At 38.6% G+C, this 25,829-nt stretch overlaps 1 protein-coding gene and 1 pseudogene across 5 annotated transcripts in view; one reads left to right on the forward strand and one right to left on the reverse strand.

The window, feature by feature from the left end:
• CDC42SE2 (CDC42 small effector 2) overlaps nucleotides 1–25,829 on the forward strand; it is a 188,871-nt gene that overhangs the window by 29,973 nt on the left and 133,069 nt on the right. For all 5 annotated transcript variants that reach the window (XR_006962815.1, XM_047084308.1, XM_047084315.1 and 2 more), the window contains exon 2: nucleotides 17,954–18,130. The gene's annotated coding sequence lies outside the window, so the exon portion shown is untranslated. The remainder of the gene's footprint in view (nucleotides 1–17,953; nucleotides 18,131–25,829) is intronic.
• On the reverse strand, nucleotides 21,575–25,373 carry LOC124515451 (plakophilin-4-like; annotated as a pseudogene).

Genomic DNA, 25,829 nt, shown 5'->3' on the forward strand with positions numbered 1-25,829 from the left:
CCCAGGCACCCCTAAACATCTTTTTAAAAATCATTTATGCTACCTCAGTTGTTTGTTAACAAGGAGAAGGTGTGGTAATCTGTAAAAAGAATGTGTCAGATAGTAAAAATAGCTTTTCTTCTTATAATTTAGAATGAAAACATGTAAACTTTTTTGATACTGAGTTTTTTAAAGAAATTTTTATTTGCTCATAAAATTTTGAGAGTATTACAAGTTAGTATGCTTTTCTATCAGAAAGTATTTATACCTACCATATTTTGTGAGATACCAAACTGTTGAGTAGTTTCGGTATGGTGAACATGTCATTAAATAGCCTTTTGCTAAATACCTGTCAAATGCTATGACTTAGGTTCTTCACTATTAAGTATTTGAGAGCATGGCATCTATTCTTTGCAAGAAAAAGTATTAAGTTGACCTGGAAACCTAATTCTGCTTTAGGAATCCCTGTTGACTGCTTGCAAGGAGCATGAGATTAGGTTTTGGTATAAGCATTTTTTCCTTCCAGTTACTTTCCAAATTTATTTTTAAAGAGCTGATAGTGTTCTGTTGCTATTCTAGTTAGTTCTACAATACTGTTATTCTCTGCAAGTTGTTACCTTTAAACTTTTTTGTATATGTTGACTCTAAAAGTTTTTTGAAAGCTTTTGTACTTCCTCATATATTTTAGAACTGACATTAAAAACTTAAGTTTACCAAATTGTCAAAGATGTAATTTCTGAAGTATTGTATGTTGCCTATGTTTTTAAAGAATATGCTGCCAAACATCTTGACCCTGTGGGTTCTTCTTACTTACTTTAATGGAAAATATTGCTATATAACTTACTAGTTCTCACTGTCAAACCAGCCAGGCTGTGTTTGTTTTCTTGTCAAAGTGGCCTGACTTTTTCAATGCTAATAGAAATGGTAACACCTGCACTGAACAACCACTGCATGACTACTTTCACTTGCAAATTGTAATACTAACATAGACTGACTGATTAGGCAAGGAATCTTGACCATGAGTTTCTTTCAGTATTTCTTGCTTTGCTGACCTGAGACTTTCCCAGTTATGCCTTTGGTGCCCTGGAGACTTGAAAATCAGTACCATCTTCTAACGCTCGGTGACTCATTTGATTGAGAGTCTGTCTTCGGCTTGCGTCACGATCTCTCAGTTGGTGGGTTCGAGCGCCACGTCAGGCTCACTGCTCTCAGTGTGGGGCCCACTTCAGATCCTCTGTCCTCCTCTCTCTGCCCCTCCCCTGCTCTCTCTCTCTCTCTTGTTTATTTAAGTAATCCGTATACCCAACATGGGGCTCAAGATCAAGAGTCACAGGCTCTTCTGACTGAGCTGGCTAGGCTCCCCTCTTAATATGTCTTCCTGTACTGCACTCATCCTTCTTCTTGTGATGTTGTGAGATGAAAAAATACCTCCATGGTGAGATGAACTGAGGTGACTGATACAGGTCTTGTGATGTAACATTAGGTTACTCTTGACCTTCTTAACATGCTTCATGAGGAGGATCATGAGGTTGCTGGTGGGTAACAAATCAGGAATAAGGGGGAAGACTACTATACTTATTAAAAAAGTAAATTTTAAAATTACTGTTTTATGGCCATAACTTTTTTAAAAATACAGATTCTTATCTGTTTCAGAAATAAAGTTTTAAAAATAAATGTAAAAGGTCAGGATTCTTGTTTACATCTAAGTTTTCTTGCAGATTTAATATATTTTCCCTTTTAAGCTTAGAGAAACCTGGGGTGCCTGGGTGGCTCAGTTGGTTAAGCGTCCGACTTCGGCTCAGGTCACGATCTCGCGGTCCGTGAGTTCGAGCCCCGCGTCGGGCTCTGGGCTGATGGCTCAGAGCCTGGAGCTTGCTTCCGATTCTGTGTCTCCCTCTCTCTCTGCCCCTCCCCCGTTCATGCTCTGTCTCTCTCTGTCTCAAAAATAAATAAAAAACATTAAAAAAAAATTTTAAGCTTAGAGAAACCCTTCAAAATGCTGTTGTAACAAACATGACCCAGTACCCATGAACCTTCCTAATGATTCCTTTGCTAAGTTTGGGGGTTATTTGCCTCTTGGTAACAGACAGGGTTGTACATACACAGGAGTGGGTGGAATTGAAGTTGTTAGGGAACCAGTCTGTTGTGTTCTTTTGGAATAAAGTACAGATCTTCCTTGACTTCCTTTGGATGGGGTTATATCAGAAGTTTAAAGTATCCTGAGTCTAAAAGGCATTTAATACACCTAACATACCACAAACATCATCACTTAGCCTGCCTTACCTTAAATGTGATCAGAATGCTTGCATTAGCCTACAGTTGGGCAAAAAGCTCTAACACAAACCCGTTTTATAATAAACTATGGAATGTGTCATGTAATATATTGAATGCTGTAAGTGAAAAACAGAATGGTTGTAAGTATATCTGTCATTTACCCCCAAGATAGCATGGCTGATGGGACCTGTGGCTCACTGCTGCTGTGAAAATCACAAGAAAGTATTATACCCCATTATTACTAGTCCAAGTACGGTTTCTCCTGAATGTATATAACTTTCTCCCCATGGTAAAGTAAAAAAAAAATTTTAGCTCAGGAAGTCTGTATTGATTACTAATCTGGTTTATGATGGAGATCTTCATACTGAATAATAGTATATATACTTGTTAATTTTGAGTATTGAATTGTTGAACATAGAATTCTTTTTACAGTTTATTATATAGATTTGTTAAGTTTTAATATAAAATGAGTGAGAACTTACATTTCTTTATTTTCTTATAAAGTATATCCTCCCTTCTCTCCCAGTGAGTAATTTGTCAGTGACCACTTTTAGGCCAGAGTGTGCCAGGGCCTGACTGAAATGCATACTGAGTGCTCTGCAAGAGAATGATGCAGTTTACCACATCTGAAGACCTTAGGAAGGCAGTTGGTATAAATTAAAAATGTATTGACTTTCTGAAAATAAGTTGTGATTTCAGCACCCTCTGCATTTACCAGAAATAATACCACACTGAGTCACCCTTGGGATTGAAAATGCACAGCTGGTAGAAGAAATTGCATGTTAATGACAGTGTCAGTGCAGGAGGGCCGCTGCATACTAAGATGCAGAGACTCATCCTTTAATTGAGTAATATTCAGTAAAATCAGGAAGCATTATCCTTGGGCAAATAAGCTGAAATAAATGGAGACGTTCCTGGGTTCACAGAGTGTATCAAATCTGGATCAAATTAAAATGTCATAATCTTGTTTGCCATAATATAGCACATTAATACAGGGCAATTATTAAAGGGCAATTATTGATCAGTTTGGAAACTAGCTTTATTTTGCCTTAAATGTAAGATATGTTGGGGTGCCTGAGTGGCTAAGTCAGGCATCTGACTCTTGATTTTGGCTCAGGTTAGAATCTCACAGTTCGTAAGATTGAGCCCCGCATTGGGGGCAGTGGGGCAGTGCAGAGGTTGCTTGGGATTCTGTCTCCCCTTCTCTTTCTGCCCTTCCCCCTGCTCTTGCGTGCGCACACACACACTCTCTTTCTCAAACTTTTTTTTTGTGAAGGGAATATATGTTGTACCTTTTAGTTATGTAGGTTTTTCTTTTGTGGGAGTAAGTAAAAAATTGAGTTATTCAATAAATACTTACTGAGCACTAGCTGTGTTGTAGGGACTCAGGTAGCAGGAGTTCAGTTGCAAACTAAAGAGAAAAAAATCTATGTCTTCTTAGAGCCTCCTTTCTAGTTGGTGAAGACAGGCAATGAATGAGTAAAATACATAGAATGCCAGGTAACTTCAAGTGCTCTGGGGAGAAATAAAGCATTGGAGCAAGGTGGGGACTGTCAAGGTAAGGAAGAGGAGATTGCAGTCATAAACAGGATGGCAAAGAAAGGGCTCAACAGAAAGACAATAAAAGGACAGCTGTTACAGTATCGTTTATGATAAAGGTAAACATTGGCAGCACTCGAAATATTCATCTACAGAGGATTGGCCAGGTATATTATGATATATTTATATAGTGGAATGCTGTACAGCAAATAAAAATAGAAGTCCTGCCTATACAGAATCCTCTCCTAAGGTACAAGAATAAAAATTAGATATGAAATGGTAAATGGAATATGTTACCATTATGTCTACCACAAAAATTATATATACACACATAATTTTATAAATGCATAAAATATCATTGGAAAGATACGTAAGAAAATGTTAATAGTGCTTGTCTTGGGAGTGGAGAACAGGGTGATTGATAGATAGGAGTGGGTGAAATAGTTCAAATCCCACCTGAGTGTCCATCAACAGATGAATGGATAAAGGAGATGTGGTATATAGACACAATGGAATATTATTCAGCCACAAAAAAGAATGAAATCTTGTCATTTGCATTGACATGGGTAGATCTAGAGAGTATAATGCTAAGTGGAACAAGTCAGTCAAAGACAAATACCATATGATTTCACTCATGTAGAATTTAAGAAAAACAAACGAGGCAAACCAAAAAACAAAAACAAAAAGACCCTTGACTACAGAGACCAAACTGATGGTTATCAGAGGAAACTTGGTGGAGGGGGATGTATGAAATCAGTGATGGAAATTAAGAGGACAGTTTTCGTGCTGAGCACTGAACAGTGTAGGGAATTGTGAAATCACTGTATTGTACACATGAAACTAATGTAACACTGTATGTTAACTTTACTGGATTTAAAATTAAAAAATGTTAAAAAAAATGAAAAACGTCGAGTTCATTAAAAAAAGTTCACTTCCCATTTACTTTGTATATATACTACTTAGTCAAAATGAGTAAATAAATAAGATGTAAAGTATGAACGTGAAGACTGCCCAGTTAGAGAGTGATGGAAAACACATATTTATAACACCTAATGGCCTTTGTATGAGTCTAGCCTAGATAGTGAATAAAAAATCTACAGTTAATAGAAACATGGACTCAGTTCTTTTAGCTGGAGACCTTGTTGTTGACAGTCACAGTTCCAAAGCAAGGCCAACGTTCTGTTTTCATTGGGTAATGGATTGCAGTGGTCATGATGGTAACATTTAGATTCACATGATGTGATGATTTTTCACTTTTCTAATCAAATAAGTGAAAGCTGTATTTGTTTCCTACGGCTGCCACAGTAAGATACCATCAACTGAAATTTGCTGTCTCATGGTTCTGGAAGCTAGAAATCTAAAATTAAGGTGTCATCAGGACTACACTCCCTGAAACCTGTAGGGGAATCCTTCCTTGTCTCTTCCTAGCTTCTGGTGGTTTATCAGCACTCTTTGGCATTCTTAGGCTTGCAGCTGTGTGACTCCAGTCTCTGCCTTCCTTATTGTATGGCATTCTCCCTGTTTGTGTCTTCACCTGGCTGGCATCTTTTAAGGACACTGATCATAGTGGTTTCGGGACCCACCCTACTACAGTATGACTTCATTTTAACTAATTCCATCTGCAATAGTCCTGTTTCCAAATAAGGCCATATTCAGAGTTATTGGGGTTAGGACTTCAGTATGTATTTTGTGGGGTATAATAGGGGAAAATGGACACAAGTCAACCCAAAATGGAGGCTTGTTGCTTTCCTGGTATAGCCTTTCATATATACAAAAGTGTTTTGGAAAGTTGTATGGAAAGATAAATAATGTTTTACAAATTTAGTTTATTTTTAAAGACTCGTAATATTTGTAATATTTTAATAGGAAAGTGTTTCCTATAAGGAGAAAAGATTCCATCTCTGAATAAAATCAAACTTAAGAATGCAGCCTGTTTTTTATTTTTTTTTATTTTTTTTTAAAAAAAAATTTTTTTTTCAACGTTTATTTATTTTTGGGACAGAGAGAGACAGAGCATGAACGGGGGAGGGGCAGCGAGAGAAGGAGACACAGAATCGGAAACAGGCTCCAGGCTCCGAGCCATCAGCCCAGAGCCTGACGCGGGGCTCGAACTCATGGACCGCGAGATCGTGACCTGGCTGAAGTCGGACGCTTAACCGACTGCGCCACCCAGGCGCCCCCAGCCTGTTTTTTAAAAGTAATGTTTTAATGAAAATAGAGTATTTTTTTTCTCAGTGTTGTAAAATAAAAGTGGAGGTTGTAAATAGTGAGAGCTGACAATGCGTTCCTAATTTGGACAATTTTTTTGCTTTTTAATAAAGTCTTACCATGAAGATAAATACATGCTTTTTTTTCACTTTTGTTCTCACCCATGCAAAAATGGCCTGTTTCCAGATCAGTTTCATCTAAAGATAAAATCAAATATGGCAGCAGAGAGCACATAGCCTTTAGTTAGCTCCATTCTTGTCAATTTTTCTTTTGTACCTTGGCCATCATAATTCTACAAAAACATTAGGAAAACTTTAAAAGTTTTTTTTTGCCTTTCTCTGTTCGTCAGGTATAAATCAGAAGCCAAATATTTGTTAGTCTACAAAATCTTTTTAAAAGTGATTACATCCTAAATAAGCCTTCTTGTTATTTTTTATCCTTTGCAATCAGATGTTCTGCCCTTGAGCTATACCCCTGTATCTTTTTATTCTTGGAGAAATAAGCATTCTGTGGGAATAAACTGACCAATTGTTATCTAGATTTTTTTTCCCCCCAAATCGGGTCAAATAAAAAAATAGGAAACTCTCCCTTCATGTAGTCTTACTCAAAGTGCTTTATTTTTTTTTTTTTCTCTGAAACCTTCATTAATATAAGAAAAGTCTTCAGCTTTTTTTTTTTTTTTTTTTTTTTAACAATGAGTGATTCCTCTGATTTCTTTGTGAAACAGGCAGTTAAATCTTAGGTCTTAGGGCATTGTTTCTTAACAGTGTAGGCTAGGGTAATTTGCTTTAATTCAGCTGCCACCTGGTCCTATTTAAAATATTTTAGAAGTTCAGGCGTCCTAGAATGTTATAATTGATTTGGTCTGTCAATATTATTTAATCTGACATTCTCTCAAGTGTAGAACTATTTTTAGTGTTTTTTTTTTTTTTTTTAAACTTGGACGAGTATGAATTCACCATTTTTCTAGCCAACCCATTGTCTTTAGAAGGACAGTTATACTTTATATGGTTCTTCTTTTTTTATTTTTATTTTAATTTAATTTTTAAAAAATGTTTATTATTGAGAGACAGAGCATGAGCAGGGTAGGGGCAGAGAGAGGGGGAGACACAGAATCCAAAGCAGGCTGCAGGCTCTGAGCTGTCAGCACAGAGCCTGACATGGGGCTTGAACTCACAAACCGCAAGATCATGACCTGAGCTGAGCCGAAGTCGGATGCTTAACTGACTGAGCCACTCAGGCGCCCCTGTATGGTTCTTCTTTTTAAACCAAAAATTGCCTTTTTGAAACTTCTGCATAGTGGCTTTGGTTCCATCCTCTTTTGATAACCCACAGTAATGCTTCCTCTTTCACATGATGTATGCTCTGGCCTACATGTATTTGAAAGCTGTGATAAATCTCTAGTTCCCTTAACTCTTACATGACATATTTTTCAGATTCTTCACCATTCAGCTTTCTCTTCTCTGGATATATTCTTTTTCTAAGTTTTTTAAAAAATTTGAGTATAGTCAACACACAACATTTATACTAGTTTTGTATATACAGAAAGTGATTCACCATTTCTGTATGTTATGGTGTACTCACCGCAGGTGTAGCCACCATCTGTCACCGTATGATGCTTCTACAATATTGTTGGCTCTATTCTTTATGCTATGCCTTTTATTTCTTTGACTTACTCATTCTGTGACTGGAATCCTATATCTCCCACTTGCCTTCTCCCACTTTGCCTGTCCTCCCCATTACCTGCTTTCCCATCTGTCAACCATCAGTTTTTTTCTCTATCGGTCTAAATCTGTTTTTTGTTTGTTTGTTTTTTTAGATTCCACATGAGTGAAATCATAGGTATCATAGGTATTTGTTCTCATTTTGACTTGTTTCACTTAGCATAATATCCTCTGGGTCCATCCGTGTTGTTACAGATGGTACAGTCTCATCCTTTTGTAAGGGAGTTTAATCATAGTCCAGTGCGTGTGTATCACATCTTCCTTATCCATGTGTCTGTTGATAGACACTGAGGTTGCTTCCATATGTTGGCCTTTGTAAGTAATGTTGCAGTAACTGTGGGGGTCCATAAAACTTTTATGAATTTGTGTTTCTATTTTCTTCCAGCAAATACCCAGTAGTGGAATTACTGGATCATATGGTATTTCTTTTTTTAATTTTCTGAGGAACATTCATATTGTTTTCCACAGTGGTCATACCAGTTTACATTCCCACCTACAGTGCATGAGGGTTCCTTTTTTTGTTTTTAAATTAATTTATTTATTTTTGAGAGAGACCGAGACAATGTGAGTGGGGAAGGGGCAGAGAGAGAGTCCCAAGCAGGCTGCATGCTGCCAGCACAGAGCCCGATGTGGGGCTTGAATACATGAAACCATGAGACATGAGTTGAAACCAAGACTCAGATGCTCAACCTGCTGAGCCACCCAGGTGCCCCTAAGGGTTCCTTTTTCTCCACATCCTTGCCAAACACTTCTTATGTTTTTCAAGTAGGCATTCTTGCAGGTGTAAGATGATATCTCATAGTGGTTTTGATTTGCATTTCCCTGATGATGAGTGATTTTGAGCATCCTTTCATGTGTCTGTGGGCCATTTGTATGTCTTTTTTTGGAAAAATTTGTTTTCAGGTCCTCTGTCCATTTAAGAAAAAATTTTTTTACGTTTATTTTTCAGAGATAGAGCATTAGTGGGAGAGGGGCAGAGAGAAAGAGGGAGATGCAGAATCTGAAGCAGGCTCCAGGCTCTGAGCTATCAGCACAGAGCCTGACATGGGGCTTGAACCCAAGAACTGTGAGATCATTACCTGAGCCGAAGTCAGAAGCTTACCCGACTGAGCCACCCAGGTGCCCCTCCTTGTCAATTTTTTTAATTAGATTGTTTGCTTTTTCCATGTTGAGTTGTAGAAATTGTTCATGTCTTTTGGGTATTAACCCTTCATTGAATATATCATTTGCAAATATTTTCTCACATTCAGTAGGTTGTCTTTTTGTTTTGTTGATGATTTCCTTCACTGTGCAAAACCTTTGTATTTTGATGTAGTCCCAGTAGTTTATTTTTGCTTTTGTTTCCATTGCCTGAGGAGACCTATCTAGAAAAATGTGGCTGATGTTAGAGAGATTACTGCTTCTGTTCTCTTTTAGAATTTTTATGGATTCAGGTCTCACATTTAGGTCTTCAATGCATTTTGAGTTTATTTTTGTGTATGGTGTGAGAAAGTGGTCTAGTTCCATTTTCTGACATGTAGCTGTCAGGTTTTCCCAGCCCCATTTATTAAAGAGGCCATCTTTTCCCCGTTGTATACTCTTGCTTCCTTTGTCACAGATTTTTTTTAAGTTTATTTATTTTGAGAGAGACAGGGAGAGTGCAAGTATGGGAGGGGCAGAGAGAGAGGGAGAGAGAATCCCAAGCAGGCTCTGCACTAACAGTGGGGAGCTCTATCTTATGAACTGTGAGATAATGGGGCTCTATCTTATGAACTGTGAGATAATGACTTGAGCCAAAACCAAGAGTTAGACCCTTAAACAACTGAGCCAGCCAGGTGCCTCTGTCATAGATTAATTGAGCATATAAGGTAGGGTTATTTCTGGGCTCTCTATTCTGGTCCACTCATCTATGTGTCAGTGTTCATGTTAATACCATACTATTTTGATTACTATAGTGTTGTGGTGTATCTTAAAATCTGGGATTCTGATACCTCTGGCTTTGTTTTTTCTTTTTCTGGATATTTCTGGCCTATTAATGTCTCTTAAGATATGGTATCTAAAATAAGAGGCCATATTCCTGAACTTTTGAATATGAAATTCTAGCCCTAAGTTCCTTTCATGGTTTGGAGGTACAAGCAGGATTGATAACCTCTTTAATATAAGTGCCTTAAATGGAAGGTGCCTGATACTTTTGAAGAGCACCTAAAATAGATGAGAGCGTTGGAAAAAGTTTCCTGAGGGAAATGATGGCCATATAAAGTTCTGAAGAGTATGCCAGGCTAAGTTGAACACCAGGTGTGATGCCCTATAGCCATGACAGGTAGAACCTGGTATCTTGTGGAACAGAATGAAGTTGAGAATGGTTGGATGGCACAATTATAGGGCATTGAGTGGAAAAGGTAGTAAATGATGTTGAAGGGAAAACTGGGACCACATCAAAAAGGCCCTTAGAAATTTTATTAATGGAGATGTTCCTGAGGATATTAGTCATTAACAGAGTTTAATAAAAAAAGTAATAAATGCCACCAGCCATTCATTTTAGAAGGATCATTCTACCCCAAATGGCAGTGAATTAGAGGGCTGAGATGTGCCAAGAGATCAGTAAGCAGATATAATAGTATTTTTTAGATATGATGGTGGTCCTCAGACCTTCACTAGTGACTCTTGGAGTAAGAAGAAACAGATTGGAAAAATAGTTTAGAGAATTCCATTGTTGTTTGACTGTCAGGGGAAGAGATGGAAAGGTAGGAGTCAAGGATTTGGTTTGGGGAACTGGGTGGATGAGAGAATTTAATGAAAGTTATTTGAGTGGGATTGGAGTAGAGGAGTGCCGTGGAAGAATTGGAGTTCAGTTAATCTTGAGACAGGTAGCACATCCAGGTGGAGGTATACTGTATGCATTTGGTTATATGAGGTTGAGCTGAAAGGCATCTCTGCTTGAGAACTTTGTGCTTTAGATAGAGCTCTGCTGGGAAAGTGGATTTGGCTGTCATCAATATGCATATAATAACTGACCTCAGGGCAGTGATCCAACATAATTCAGAGGAGCATTTGTAGAGTGAAAAGAAGGCACAGGCCAAAACCCTTAAAGAACTGTTACCTTATATTTGAGCTAAAAGCCTGTGGTGTTTCTGTCGGGATTATTTGGGAACCAGCAAAAAAAAAAAAAAAAACAAAACAAACAAACAAAAAAAAAACAGGACCGCTCTGATGTATTTATTTAATAGAAACCCACCAAAATTTTTGATTTGGGGAGTTTTGATTTGAGAAAATATTTCTCAAAATTGTCTCCTCTAGTCAACTTTCACAGTGTCTAAAATTCATGTTAGTAGATTCTCTACTCTGGGTTAAGGCATTGTCTCTAGGAGTTAGCTGTTGAAATGTCGATATCCCTAAAGAGACCTAAAATGTTAATTGGTGGTGGTGGTGGTATTTTGGGTCAGTAGGTTTTTCTTCTTGGAATTAAGACTGAAGGGACAGGTAAGAATTTGAGAAGGATTAGATTTGGGAAACATACATCGCTGAGGAGTATGGGGTGACAGAGAAACCTGGACTTGGGCATTGAGGTTACCAACCACCGGGATAAAGAGATTAGTAGGAGAGTGAGAGCCAGAGACTGTGTGTGTGTGTGTGTGTGTGTGTGTGTGTGTGTGTGTGTGTGTAAAATGGAAATGTTGAGTTGGAGAACAAAGAGGTGATTCCATTAAAAGGAGGTAAGAGAACATTTGAGAAGATAAAGAACTAAGTAGATGGAGAATCTTGAAAGTACTTCATTTATAAATGAGGGCAACCATATGATTTATCATCTAAACTAGGACATAATGAGAAAATTTTTCATTTAAACTGGGACATACCGAGATAGAGGAATGGCTGTAATTACATTGTGAAAACTTGCATAAACTGGTGCTGTCATAAGCAAATAAGGACAAATGGTCATTGTAGTTAAAATGTGCTTATTTAAATAATACTTTAATAAAATAGTGTCAACTTTAAGCTACCATGTGCCAAGCATTGTACTGAGTAAGCACTTTGAACATCTTCCTACATTCTTAAAATAATTCTCTGAGGTAAGTGGCATTGTTTTTATTTATAGTTGATGAAACCAAAGTGCAGAAAACTTGGCCTGCATTTCTCCATGGCAGTTAGACTTGGAAACAATGAAATGACTTAATATTGCCCATAATCAAAATCCATGTAAACTCTTGACTAAACTGTACTGCAGAGGCTGTGGGTGTGTATATGTATTTTAAAATGTCCTCTGACTTAGAAAGTTACTCTTGTAATCTTACATCATATATCAAATCCCATTCCCCTTCTGATAGCCATAACTCTGAAGGCTTTGTGCTAAGACTACATTCTAGGCATTTTACATGTATTAACCTAATTTAAACCTGACAATAGCGTTACGAATTATTTCCATTTTATAGTTAGGAGAGTGAGGCATGGTGAGTAACTGCCTAAACTCAACATATTTAGTAAGTGCCAGAGCCAGAATTCATATTCTGGCAGTTCTACTCCAGAGCCTGTTTTCTTAAACTGCTATCCTGTACAGCTTCCTCTAGCCCATATTCTTTGGACCTGTTTTCATTTCTCTTGGGAGTGGAATTGTTTTGGTGCCTGGTAAGTGTATGTATACCTATATAGGTAGGTTTCCTTAGTGTTTCTGAAGTTGTACAATTTTGCATTCACGCTGGTAGTCCATCTGATTACCTCCTCCCTCTTTTTCTGTTTTTTATTAAGGCATATGCAGCCTTTTCCAGAAGTCCTGAAACTCTGGTAGTTAGAAATACATTCTTTCTCCCTCTTTAAACATTTTGCCTCATTCATAGGTACTCTCAAGTACAACCTCACTTCTATCCATTTCTGTAACCCTACTATGTGCAGTGTTATTAGCACCAGCAAATAGCAAGAGGCAGAATGTTTTGAGTCTTCAACAGTATCACCTCTGGCTATGATACTATTGCCCAGATAACTTTTCACTTAAACTGTTTAAGTGAATGGTAATATGCCTTTCTTTACAGTGTACTTAGGAAGGAAATAAATGGCAGTGACTTATTGCAGTGCTAATAGGTATTACAGTATACTGATTAGTTAAGAGATTCAGAGCAAATTTCTTTACCTTTCTGAATGTGTAAGATGAGGAAATTTGACTAGATTTCTTACAGGTCTTTATTGTTCTTGCCAGATCTGTATTTCTTTGGGAAGAAAAAAGGAATTAGCATTTGACAATACAATGAGCAAGGAGATGGGGCATATACTTAGTACATATTTTTCTTTCAGTATCAGAGTAACTTAATAGGGTAAAGGCCTGATGATTTAAGCCATTATTCATTGGGGGAAAATGGAAACTAAGCAACAATGTTACTGTAAGACTTAGAGCTTTAGCTTCTTGCTTTTTTTTTTTTTTTCCTAAACCATTTATTATTTTTGAGAGAGTGAGTGAGCACAAGCCAGGGAGGGGCAGAGAGAGAGGGAGACACAGAGCCTGAAGTGGGGTTCCAACTCAGCAATTGCAAGATCATGACCTGAGCTGAAGTTGGACACTTAACCAGCTGAGCCACCCAGGTGCTCCTAAACCTGAGACTTTTGCATTGGATTTGGGCACTTAAAAATAGATTTTATTTTTAAATTCTTAGGATCCGAGGGTTGCCAGGTATCATAAAGTTGGTCTAGATCTGGTACTTTCACATCACTATCCTAATATACTTACTGCTTATGATAAGTGTCCCAAGACAGGACATTCCCCTTGAGGCAGCAGTGACTTGGAAAGATGTTCTCATATGCGGAACATTCACTCTAGTTGTGCCATTTGTTTTGATTCAGAACTGGTATACTTTTTCTCTCTGACTTCCCTAAAAGTATTCTAAGTAGCACTATTAACTCATTTCTCTAAAGATGAAGGCTTTTTTTTTTTTTTTTTTTTATAGCATTGTGATGGAACTGAGCCTTGTTAATTTGGAGAAGAGGTGTCTTTGGATAAGAGATGAGCTTACACACTTTTGATATTCTCTAAAATGGTTGGGGTGCCTGGGTGGCTCAGTTGATTTAAGTGTCTCACTTTTGATTTGGGCTCAGGTCATGATCTCAGAGTTCGTGAGTTCAAGCCCCACATCAGGCCCTGCACTGGCGGGGCAGAACCAGCTTGGGATTCTCTCTGTTCCCCCTCTGTCTCTGCCCTTCCACTGCTCACATCCCCCCCCCCCCCCCAAATAAATAAACTTAAAAATTTTTTTCAATGGCTAAATTCACCTAAGGAAATAATGTAATTTGCTTTGTCTTCAGTATAAATAACAGGCAAATGGGGATGGAGGTGCCATTTAATGAGGTACAAAAGCAGCAAGTGATGCCAGCAGTTAATTAAAATGGATCTCATTTCATTATTTCTTCATTAATTCTAAGCAGCATGTGAATTACATTGTAATAGTGATATGAGATGAATGCTAATAAAATGACTGCATTAAAATATTTTTGGTTGGCCGTGAAAAAAATTATTTTTCATGTAATTCCTACAAAATGTAATGAAAGACTGGGACTTTATGGACTGCATTTGAATGAGTAATTTTGAAATCCACTAAATTTTCTTGCTCCTGCTAAATTATATGGGGTTTTCTAGAGAACTATTTTTGGCATATGCTTTCTTTCTGATTAGTAATTATGGTTTTGATCTTTAGCATTGACATACTGTACTTTTCAATGGAGTTATTTTCCAAAAAGAAAGATGGTGGCCATAATTTTTAAAGTTAATGGCTTGAAAGGGTCTTGCCTTTCGTATGAATCAGTCTTGCTACCAGTTATTAATATGCAATGAATTTGTTTTAAATTTAATATTAACTGCACATATTTTAGTTTTTATAAATTGAGAACTATTTATACCTGTGAAATTATCACTACACTCAGGATAATGAAAATACCTGTCCCCTCCAAAATTCTTTCTTTCAACCTTCTTTGTCTGTTCTCAGGCAATCAACTGAACCTCTTTCCTATCACTAGAGATTCTAGAATTATATATGTGTGAATTCTACAATCCGGTGTGGCTTCTTAGCATAATTATTTTGAGATTCATCCATGTTGACTAGTGCATAATAGTTCATTAACTTTTTGTTACAAATAGTAATACATTGATTGGCTATAGCTTACTTAGTGTATTCCATTCACCTCTTGAAGGATAGTTGGGTTGTTTCCACTTCCAGGTATTAAAAATAAAGGTGCTGTTAATAGTCTTTTGTGGACGTAGACTTCCATATCTTTTTTGGGTTTTTTTTGTTTATTTTTTTAAAGTTCGTTTATCTTGAGAGTGAGTGTGAGTGGGGGTGGGGCAGAGAAAGAGGAAGAATCTCTAGCAGGCTCTGCACTGTCAGCGCAGAGTCCATGTGGGGCTCAAACTCAGTAAACAGTGAAATCATGACCTGAGCAGAAATCAAGAGTCGGACACTTAACTGATTGGGCCGCCCAGGCACTTCTAGACTTTGATTTCTGTTAGGTAAATAACTAGGAATGGAATTGCTGCGTTGTATGGTAAGTGTGTGTTTAATTTTTTAAGAAACTGCCAAACTGCATTCTAAAGTGGTTTTACCATTTCACATTCTCATCAACAGCATAGGAGAGTTGAATTTGCTCCATATCATTGCCAGCATTTGTATTTTCCTAATGAACAATGATGTTAGGGCATATTATCATGTACTTACTTGCTAGTATCTATCCTTGATCAGGAGTATGTCAAGATCATTTGTCCCTTCTTAAAATTGGGTTTTCTTAATGAGTTTTGAGCATTCCTGTATTCTTTCTGGATTCAAGTCCATTTTCAGATGACATGATTTACATATATATTTTTTTTCACTGTGTGGCTTGTCTTCATTTTGTTAACAGCATCTTACGGAGAGCAGAAATTAGTAATTTTGAAGTCCTGTTTATCACTTTTGTCTTTTATGTGTCATGCTTTTGTGTTTTATCTAAGAAATCTCTGCCTAAGACTACAAAAATTTCCACTGTGTTTTCTTCATGGAGTTTACAGTTTTAGATTTTCCCTTTAGAGCTGTGATGGATTTTGAGTTGATTTTTATATATGGTACAATGTGTAGATATCCTGTCATTCTGGCTCCATTTGTTGAAAAGGCTGTTGAAAAGGCCTGCCTCTGCAGAAAATCAGTTGACCATATATATGTAGCTTTATTTCTGGACTGTCAGTTTTGTTTCATTGATCTATTTGTTTCTCTTCAGTACTACACTGTCTTGATATTTGCAGTTTTATAACGAATCTTCGAATATAATTGATCTTTGAGGTTGTTTTGGCCATTCTAGTTCATATACATTTCCATATGAATTTTTGATTCACCTTGTCAATTTCTGTTAACACTGCTTGGATTTTGATTAGAAGTGCATGGAATCTTGCTCAGATTAGAATTGACATGTAAAGGTCATTGAATTCATGAATACAGTACTGTATCTATTTGTCCTCTTTGTACATCATTTGATAATTCTAATTATTTCCTATTTTCCAGTGATACTAAATAGAATTATTTTCAAAAATTAATTTTCTGATTTCTTTGAACAGCTGTTCTATAGAAACAGTTGATTTTTTAATTCTAACCATCTGTTGCTTAGTTTCATCTTCAGATGAAGTATAGTGTCCTAGTTCATTGTCATTTTAGATTGGAAGAAATGTGTAAGCTTACAAAATGTAATGGGTCAGTATCTTGCAAGGAGTGGTACATATTATCCCCAGTATTTTGTCTTCATTTTTTTTAAGATTTTATTTTATTTAAAAAGTTTTCAAGTTTTTTATTTTGAGAAAGAGAAAGCATGAGTGGGGGAGGGGCAGAGAGAGAAGGAGAGAGAGAATCCCAAGCAGGCTCTGCACTGTCAGTGTGGAACCCGATGTAGGGCTCAAACCCACAAACCATGAGATCATGAGCTGAAGTCAGACACTCAACCAGCTGAGCCACCCAGGCACCCCAAAGATTTTATTTATAAGCTATCTTCACAGCCATTGTGGGGCTCTAACTTACAACCCTGAGATCAAGAGTTGCATGTTCTATTGACTGAGCCAGCCAGGTACCTCCATCATTTTTTTAAAATGAAATACTAATATTCCTCATAATATGGAACCTTGAAACTTCAAAGTACCATTATTTAAATAGTTGAATTTGTAGGCAATTTCAGGAAAGTATTTGATTCTGAAGGAGGAATTATTTGTTTTTAGGGGATTCCAAGAGTCCATTCAAATTATATATTTTAGAGAACCCAGTGCCTTGGTACTGGTTTTGTGAGAATGAAGGAAAGCGTATAAGGATTTTGAGGTTTGAGGCTTATGCACATGAATCACATTGCAGCTTACTGAGATGCAGAAGACTGAGGAAGCCGTGAATTTGGGATTTTCATTTCAATTTGGACATGGTAGATTTTAGGCCTTTTGTTGACTGTTAAGTGCTTATATGTTTATTTGGAGTTTTATAAATATGTATAACATATATCTTAGGTTAAAAATATGCCTGAAGTCCCAAACTAGTTGTATGCAAAATTAGAACTCAAACCTAGGGCCCTCTGACTCCAAAGCCAATATAGCTGTCCCTGTTGTATTGTCAAGGCAGAAAAACATGCTTCACTTTGACAGTAATAAATGTTCCCTCTGAGCTTTTATGATTTTATAGCAGAGTTTGCAACATCCCAGGCCAGCAGGATCCATACAGATAATTGAGTTGTGTTATAAGAGAGTGATGACATCTGCAGGCAACTGCAAAGCCTATGTCCCATCTGAAGGATTAGCTGCTAATCAGCTCCAACAGATTGTTACCATGTGGGAATGTGGGCCCGGCATTGCTGGATCTTCTGACCTTTTTTTTTTTTTTTTTTTTTTTCCCCTCCAAGAGAGGTCAGAAATACTGGTTTTCATGTCGAGTCTTCTGATTTATAGGTAGCTATCCTATATATGTATATATCCTACATGCTATGTAGGTCATCCTTATTTGGTCCACCATACATATGTGTTAGATTCTACCTCGTGAGCAATCTATGGTAAGCCTTGGACCTGGTATACTATGAACACAACAATAAATTTATATGATGTGAAGAGGGTGGTAACTGTAATAAGCACATTACAACCTTTGAAATGCAAGTTGCTTAACTTGAACATGGCACTTAATGAATCTGGTATTTAAATTCAGTTTTCTTATAGGTCAGTTACTTATAGATGGTGGAAGAGGGAATTGCTCCCTATAGCTTTTTGCCTCCTAATTGCATGCTTTCATTTGTAGATCGGGCCAACTGTGAGTTTGTGGACATTTAACTGAAACCCATTTGACTGAACCCAAATGAGAAGAAACCTTCAAGAACCAACTGCTATTCATAGAATCTGCAGTCATCTGTATGTGTAATATGGAATGTTCTCAACCTAGAGATAGCTGAATGGGTGACTCCATTGACAAGGAGTGGTAAGTTTGACTATCCCCACTGATAATTAACTATATCCTTTCCATAAAAAGAGCACTCCTCCTCTTTTGTTCTTACCATTTACTCACTGTTGAATAGTAAGTTAATTTTTGTATCACAGAGAATGACAACAGTGCAGTTTAGGAAGACACTTTATCCCTAACTGTATTTAACGTATGTTTGCAGTCAGACTTTTTTCTTAAGTTAGGCACATCTATTCCTTTGGCATTGTATTTTTCTTCTTTATTTCTCTGTCAAATTATACCTTTCTCCAAGGCCTGTCCTTGAAATGTTCAGCTCACGTTAAAATGATGGTCATGATACTTAACAGCATCCACTCTAATCTTGGTTAATGGTAGATGTCATTGCTGTTGGAAGTGGTTGTTTTAGGAATCGATCTAGTTTTGGCCAGTTGGTCATAGAAAGAAGTCTTAAGAAGATGCTGGGAGAGGTTTTCTTGGTTTTGAGAAAGAAGAAAAGAGATGATCCCTCTTCTCCGTAAAGATGGTTTTATCTGGATTGACCTCTGGAACTGCTGTAGCCATTTTGTTACTAGACTGAAAGTGATGCCCTTATGGAAAGGAGGGCAGAGGCAAGAAGAGTGCAGAGAAGTAGAACTGGGAGCTCCATGTAATATACCTAGAATTACCCTAACTTGTGATGTGAAATAATCAATTTCCTTACTGTTAACTTGCTGCAGAAATCCTCTCATTTGATTTCTCCACTGATTATCCGCTGTCTTTAGTGTGTCATGCATTTATTTATGCTTGATTAGGTCCTGTCCTGTCCAGTAATACTTGTTTATGTATGTCGCTTTTCTAGCACATTATAAATTTTGTGAAGTCAAGGGCTGTGCTTATATTCCTGCTGTGTCTTACATTAGTATTATCTTCTTAATAAAGCCATCAGTGCATATTTACTGAATTGAATTGTTTGAACAGTTTAGTATTTGAAAAACCAATCTACAGAATTGAATAATTATGGAGATTGTCTTTTAATTCAAATTCTTTTCTTTAACCACACTACTTCCCTGGAGGATTATAAATGAAGTTTGGCTTTTAAGATGATTGGTGTGTAATACATTTTCAAGTAATCAGTTCTATTCTAAAAAAATGTTTTGTTTTTCTTCAACTTGACTGCCAAAATCAGATCTTTTCCTATGTATTTGATTTTTGGTTTTCAGTCTAATAAATTTCACTGTCTTCTGTGTTATAAACAGAATAGTTTATGTTCTGTTTTTGATACTAATAATAGGAATAAGGGCCAAAGATAGGAAGAAACAAAGGGGTGCCTGGGTGGCTCAGTCAGTTAAGCGTCTGACTTCAGCTCAGGTCATGATCTTGCAGTTTGTGAGTTCAGGCTCCACATCAGGCTCTATGCTGTGAGCTTTGGATCCTCTGTCTCCTTCTCTGTCTGTTCCTCCCTTGCTTGTTCACATGCTCTCTCTCTCTCTCTCTCTCTCTCTGTCTCTCTCAAAAGAGAGTTTGTTTATTTTGAGAGAGAGAGACAGAACACAAGTTAGGGGAAGAGGGGCAGAGAGAGAGGGAGAGAAGAGAATCCTAAGCAGGCTCTGTGCTGTCAACGAGGAGCCTGACTTGGAACCCAGTCCCACAAACTGTGAGATCATGACCTGAACTCAAACCAATAGTTGGACGCTTAACTGACTGAGCCACTCAGGCGCCCCTGTGTATGAAAACATCTTGACTGATACATCCTTTATCATCACCCATTTTAAACTGTATAATGATAACTCAAGGGACTTTGTGAATTAGGTAAGTAAGTCTCTGATAATGCAATCCATTATCAGTTGTGTAAGGGGGCAGATAAAGCAGGCCATTCATTGTTTGATTCCAAGGATTCTACGATTAAGTAGAAGGTGGTGAATAAATACATTGTCCATGCCATTGCTAAGGAGCTTACTGTTAACTAGAATAGGCTATCATTACCTGAATGATCCTACTAGTGTAGAGTAGGATTATTAACTGAGGATTGATGATCTCTTTAAAAAAAAATTTTTTTTTTTTTTAACATTTAGTCATTTTTGAGTGAAGGAGTGTGTGGGGGGGAGGGGCAAAGAGAAAGGGAGGCACAGAATCTGAAGCATGCTCCGGGCTTTGAGCTGTCAGTACAGAGCCCAATGTGGGGCTTGAACTCATGGACTGAGAGATCATGACCTGAGCTGAAGTCAGATGCTTAACCGACTGAGCCACTCGCGCTCCTAATGATCTGTTATTAACTGAGGCTAGGGTTGTGGAAGAAAAGGAGTATCCATCGTCTCTTGTAATTAGCTGTTTGATGGAGACTCCTACTGAGCCCTTGGTACTTCTGAAGCTGGTAAAACAAACAATTGTGGGGAACCTGGAGTCTGGCAGTCCTTAAAAAATATATATATAAATTCTCACTAATCAGTTTTTCCTAATAAAGCATTAGGAAATATACACACCTTATGCCTTTATTTAAAATCTTTTTGTTTTCCTTATTCAGAATCTTGGGGCCAGATATATTTGTGGGGGTTTCACAATTCTTCAGATTTTAGAAAGGTTAATATAGTGCATACACTGTGTATTTGTATCTTTTAACTTAAGGGACAAGTTGGTTTCTGTTATTAAAAATACAAATAATAGGGGCGCCTGAGTGGCTCATTCTGTTAAGTGTCTAACTTTGGCTCAGGTCATGATCTCTCAGTCCATGAGTTCAAGCCCTGTGTTGGGCTCTGTGCTGACAGTGTGGAGCCTGGAGTCTGCTTCCATTTCTGTGACTCCCTCTCTGTCTAACTCCCCCACCCTGACTTGCACGCTCTCTCTCTCTCTCTCTCTCCGTGTGTCAAAAATAAATAAGCATTAAAAAATTTTAAAGGAAAAATGCAAATAATACTTTACATGAGTAAATGCCAAGTTCTGTACACTTTTCAACATTATCTTAATTCTTGAACAAATTTTTTTTTCTAATAGCAATAAAACATGAAGACCATCCATTTTCTTTCTTTACTTTTTTTCTTCTTTCTTTCTTTTCTTTTGTAGGCTCTACACCCATTGTGGGATTTGAACTCACAACCCCTATAGATCAAGAGTCACATGCTCTACTGACTGTCTATTCATACTATCAGAACATAACTTTATGCACATTTTAAAAATCCCCTTTAATTTCATTTTACCTACACGTCCCCCATCTCTTTTCACTCATTTCTCAAACCTCTCCTTGCATTGCCCACACCTTTACCAGACTAAAGAGTCTATAAGTAATTAGTTCTGACACCTAAATAGAGCTTAGAAAGTCAAAGTGCTCTCTCCCAAAGGTTTCCTCACTTCACTGATAAGTCTTCAAAAAAGAAACGCTCTTCACTCATTCTTTATATTTCACTTTCACATTTCATCAGCAGATCAGCAAGTGTATTTTTCTTCTCATTCTAAACAAGATTAGAAAGATTTCTGCTGAGCATCTTGATACTACACCCACAAGTCTGGAGACTCTGGGTACTGTTCTGCTCTTAAGAAGGTCCTTTAATGGAATAAAAGTCTATATAATTTGTGGTTGATTTCAGTCCATACTGTGTTGGATAATCAGTAAATAGCTGGAAAGTGAACTTAGTCATCATCAAAATAAGGATCTTCATAGCTATGAGGAGACTGGAAATACAGTTCTACAAATACAATTCTGTTGAAATCATCTTTTTCTTTTTTTAAAAAATTTATTTACGTAATCTCTGCATTCCATGTTGGGCTTGAACCCATAACTCTAAGATCAAGAGTCACTCTTAAAACTGAGTCAGCCAGGCACCCCTCTTTTGAAATCATCTTGACTACAATACAGCTAGTATCCTGTAGCCATCTGTTTTGTTTTCTTGCTAGTGAGTAATAGGAACTGATGTAAATTGGTGAAGATTTGCTGGAGCCTGAGTGTAAGCCTTTATATGTGGTTTCCTTTTGGCTCTTAAAATACTGCATAGGTGGCTGGATCCTGTTGTATTCAGAGTGAGGGTCTCTGATTCTTAACAGTATTCGTGAGGAGGAAGTGCTGCTGACGGACTGATGGGTGACATCTGTTGGTTAGTGGTAGACAAGGAAGAATGTGAATTGAATTGGTCTGCAATGTACAATGAAGGTGTAAAAAAATGGTTTTGATTGCATCCATCTTTTTCATGAATGCTTTGGAGGTCCTAATATTGCTATAATGTATTCAAGAGCTGGGCTGCTGCCTTTACCACTTTGAGAGATGATCTGTCTCCTCTGCCTTTGGTTGTGTTCACTAGCTTTTCTTTCTCCCTTGAGTCAACAAGGACTTTGTTGTTCTCCATGATTTTGCTAGTGACCTCGTGCAGGTTTATTGTTTCCTTCCTTCCTTCCTTCCTTCCTTCCTTCCTTCCTTCCTTCCCTCCCTCCCTCCCTCCCTCCCTCCCTCCCTCCTTCCTTCCCTCCTTCCTTCCTTCCTTCCTTCCTTCCTTCCTTCCTTCCTTCCACAATTCCAGTTTATTGGGGTAGTAGTAATTGATGCCTGCAGCTGTATGAAGTGCTCCATACACAGAACTGCATCATGAAGAGAGGAAGGGCCTGGAATGCAGACAGAACCAGCCCAGCCTCAGTCTGTAGAGTCCTGTGGGTGCCTGCATCCGACCCTGCATCTGCGGGTTACTACTGAGTGAGCTGGATACAGGCTGGAGGGACCTGGTATAGCAGATGGCTTCCGTGATCTCGTCAGACAGCACATGAGGACCAGGGCTACTGGGAAGCCAGTTGGTTAGGTCTCATGGTATATTTACCTGTGAGCTTCTTGTTCTGAACATCTTGCACCATATTCCTGAAAGCAATTGCTTCACATGGAGTAGCTCTATCATTATCTGCCCTTAGAAGTTCTATAAGGATGGGCAGCCCTTTTTCTTTGTGGATGGCCACCAGGATGTATGCTGTAAACATCTAGTTTCCAGAAGACTGCTTCTGGAGAGATCTAGCAGAGCTTTTCAAGTTGGCTGGGTTGGAACTTTCTGGTGGAAGAATCAGATACCGTTTTACCATTGTTGGATGCCACAGCATCTCGTCCCCTTGGAGAACTTTGACAACTTGGGGATATGACCAACTTCATCTCATTGATCTCTTTATGTCCTTCTCTTTTTCTTCTCCCCCTGTCAGCCTGGGTCTATGTCCTTGCTGGGAGACTCTTTTCCTAGTTAAGTCATCCCAGCAGCCAGGCTGATAGGATAGGTTTCTTGGGGGTGCAAACACAGTTCACCACAGTGTTGCTGTTGTAATTAGATGTGTTCATACATGTGCGAATCACATGCCGATGTGAGTCTGCCAGCCCCTCATAGGATTTTGCATTTGCTTCTTCCCTCCCTCCCTCCCCTACAGAATTAGGCAGAACAAGTGAAGTCTGATTATGATCAGCATCAAAAGAAGAATTACTGCATTCAGAAGAACTGGAATATTCACACTTTTTGTTAAGATTGAGAGAGTATCTCAGTCGATTGTCACCTTTACAGTATCCTGTGGAGATAAATTCCAAAGAACTCCTATACAAATTTCCTTACTTTATCAGTAGATTTTCTTACCAGTTGGAACGAGGCAGATATCTCACCAACATTCTTGATTGGTATTTTATTTTTCATCTGTAAGACTGGCAAAAAGGAGGTTTCAGAGAGCACCACAGCATTCCGCCAAAGTTCCAAAACTCTTGTCATCAAGAAGGTGCACCAAATGCTTGATTCTTCCTAACCTATACACCACCTTCTGCACTTTATTGTTGCCAGAGCACAGGTGATGCAGGTAGGCCACTGCATCTGCCTGAACTGATGGGAATGGTGTTGCAACATGTGAGCGACTTGACCCAACTTTTGAACATGCCAGGCACTCCCTGGGGTCTGTCTGAATACGGTCTATTGCTGTGGATCTTGTGGTGCCATCATCAGGTGGTGCTGCATGGTGAAGCCTGTTACATCTGCACTCCTGCACTCAGTGTTGGATTGGACTGTAGGGCTCTGTGTGGCTAGCTGTTGTGTTCAGAGCATCATTATTTTTTTGGTATGTAAGGGTGCTTTGTTGTCTGGATATCGTTTGCACATTTTCAATACTTACTGTACCTGTGCAATACAGTGCTGCCTGTAATCCTTAGAGCTCCATGGTTTCGTGGTTTGGTTTGCGATAACCTTGGGCTGTACTGGGTCTTCCCTCCATATATAGTAGTGATGAGCAGTTTGGGAGACACAGCAGAATGAAGGTCTTGCCCAAGTTGGTTGGGCTGACTAGCCTAGGAACAGTAAGCCTGTCAGGCTGTCTGGCTGATGAGGAACCATACTTGTAATGGCACGATGCTGCTGTCCACATTGTTCTGTGTCATGAACAGTCCTTTTCAGTGAAGGTCCCAGATGTGTGGTATAGTGGTCATCACTGCAGGACAATGACCCCACTTGGCCTTTGGATGGGGAAGCTGCTTGAGCTTGACCATCAGGGTCAGTGGGGACCCTGCTCTGGTGGCAGTTTGGTACTGAGGGATTGGTCTTTCGGGATTGGAGGAGTGTAGGGTGGTGACTAATACAGTCTGATGTACAACTGTTGGGGAGCTGACTCTCTGTTTAGAGTATGGAGACGCTGCCCACTGAGCAGGTAATGGGGTGGAGGAAGATGCCCTGGGGTTCGGTGGTCTTGAGTCTCAGTGACGGAGAGCCAAATCTACTATCCAGAGAAGTTCTCACTGACCCCTTTGAGGAAGACATACCTGTCCTGGTAACATAAGAACGACTGTGCCCTAGATGGAGCTGAACTAACTCTTCTCATGGCCTGATTGGCTACTCATGGTTGAACTAGTGTTTGCCCTTCAGCTCTTGAATTACTCACTAAATGGTTACTGGTTGAACTGTGAGCGAATGCTGTGGTCTCTTGTTTGTCTTACCCAGATTCTGGCTGTCTTGGAAACTCCTTGCTTCCTGGTTTTCACTGTCAGAATAAGAATTCATTTGTGTTGAACTTCTTGAGTTACCCAATGATCTTTCATGGTGAATAGAGGGTCCCTTGTGCTGACTCTGTCCTGATGAGGTTGTTGTTGGGATGGATGGCATCAAAAACTCTAGGTTTGTTCATATCAGTATTTGCACATCTCTTGATCTCCAAGGAGATGACTCCTTAGGTGAGCTGCTCCTTCAGGGAAGCTAGAACAGTGGTGGCTGTGATATTGGGTTTCAGGTCTAGGCCAGTGTAGGCAGTTTTCTTTGTGTGGTTGCTCCTCCTCCTCCAGTGAGGCCTGCTCAGTATTGGGCATTTATTTCTTTTTCTAGATTAAACAGGGTTTTTTGTCACTCCAGGAACCAGGTACATCCGCCTGAGGGGTAGCTGCTGTGCTACCCTCCAAAATTTGAAAAGCGAGCAACGGCTCCCCAACCCTCCTTTCCCTACACACCCCCTTCCCTGGAACAGCTCTCCCACCAGCCACAGGGGTGGTAGCTACCTTGCCCCTCTGCCCCGTGCCTGTGGAGTTAGCTTTGCAGCCAGCATTGATAAGGACTCAGTCCTAGAGGCCCCTCTTCATTTTTATACTTGAAAAAATTTAGAGACATTAGGTGACTTTATAGCAGTTTATGCAGCTAGGAAGTGGTAGAATTGAGATTATAATCCATATCTGTTTGGCTCTGAGATCCATGTGTGTATTAACCTCTGTTGCACTGCCTCTTCATTGTGTTGTATTCCTTAAACTCACCTATTTATTAACATTAGTAAG

This window comes from Lynx rufus, unplaced genomic scaffold, assembly GCF_022079265.1.
Source record: "Lynx rufus isolate CCGP_SWC_20201006 ecotype Redwood Valley unplaced genomic scaffold, mLynRuf1.p SCAF_1, whole genome shotgun sequence".
NCBI lineage: Eukaryota > Metazoa > Chordata > Mammalia > Carnivora > Felidae > Lynx > Lynx rufus.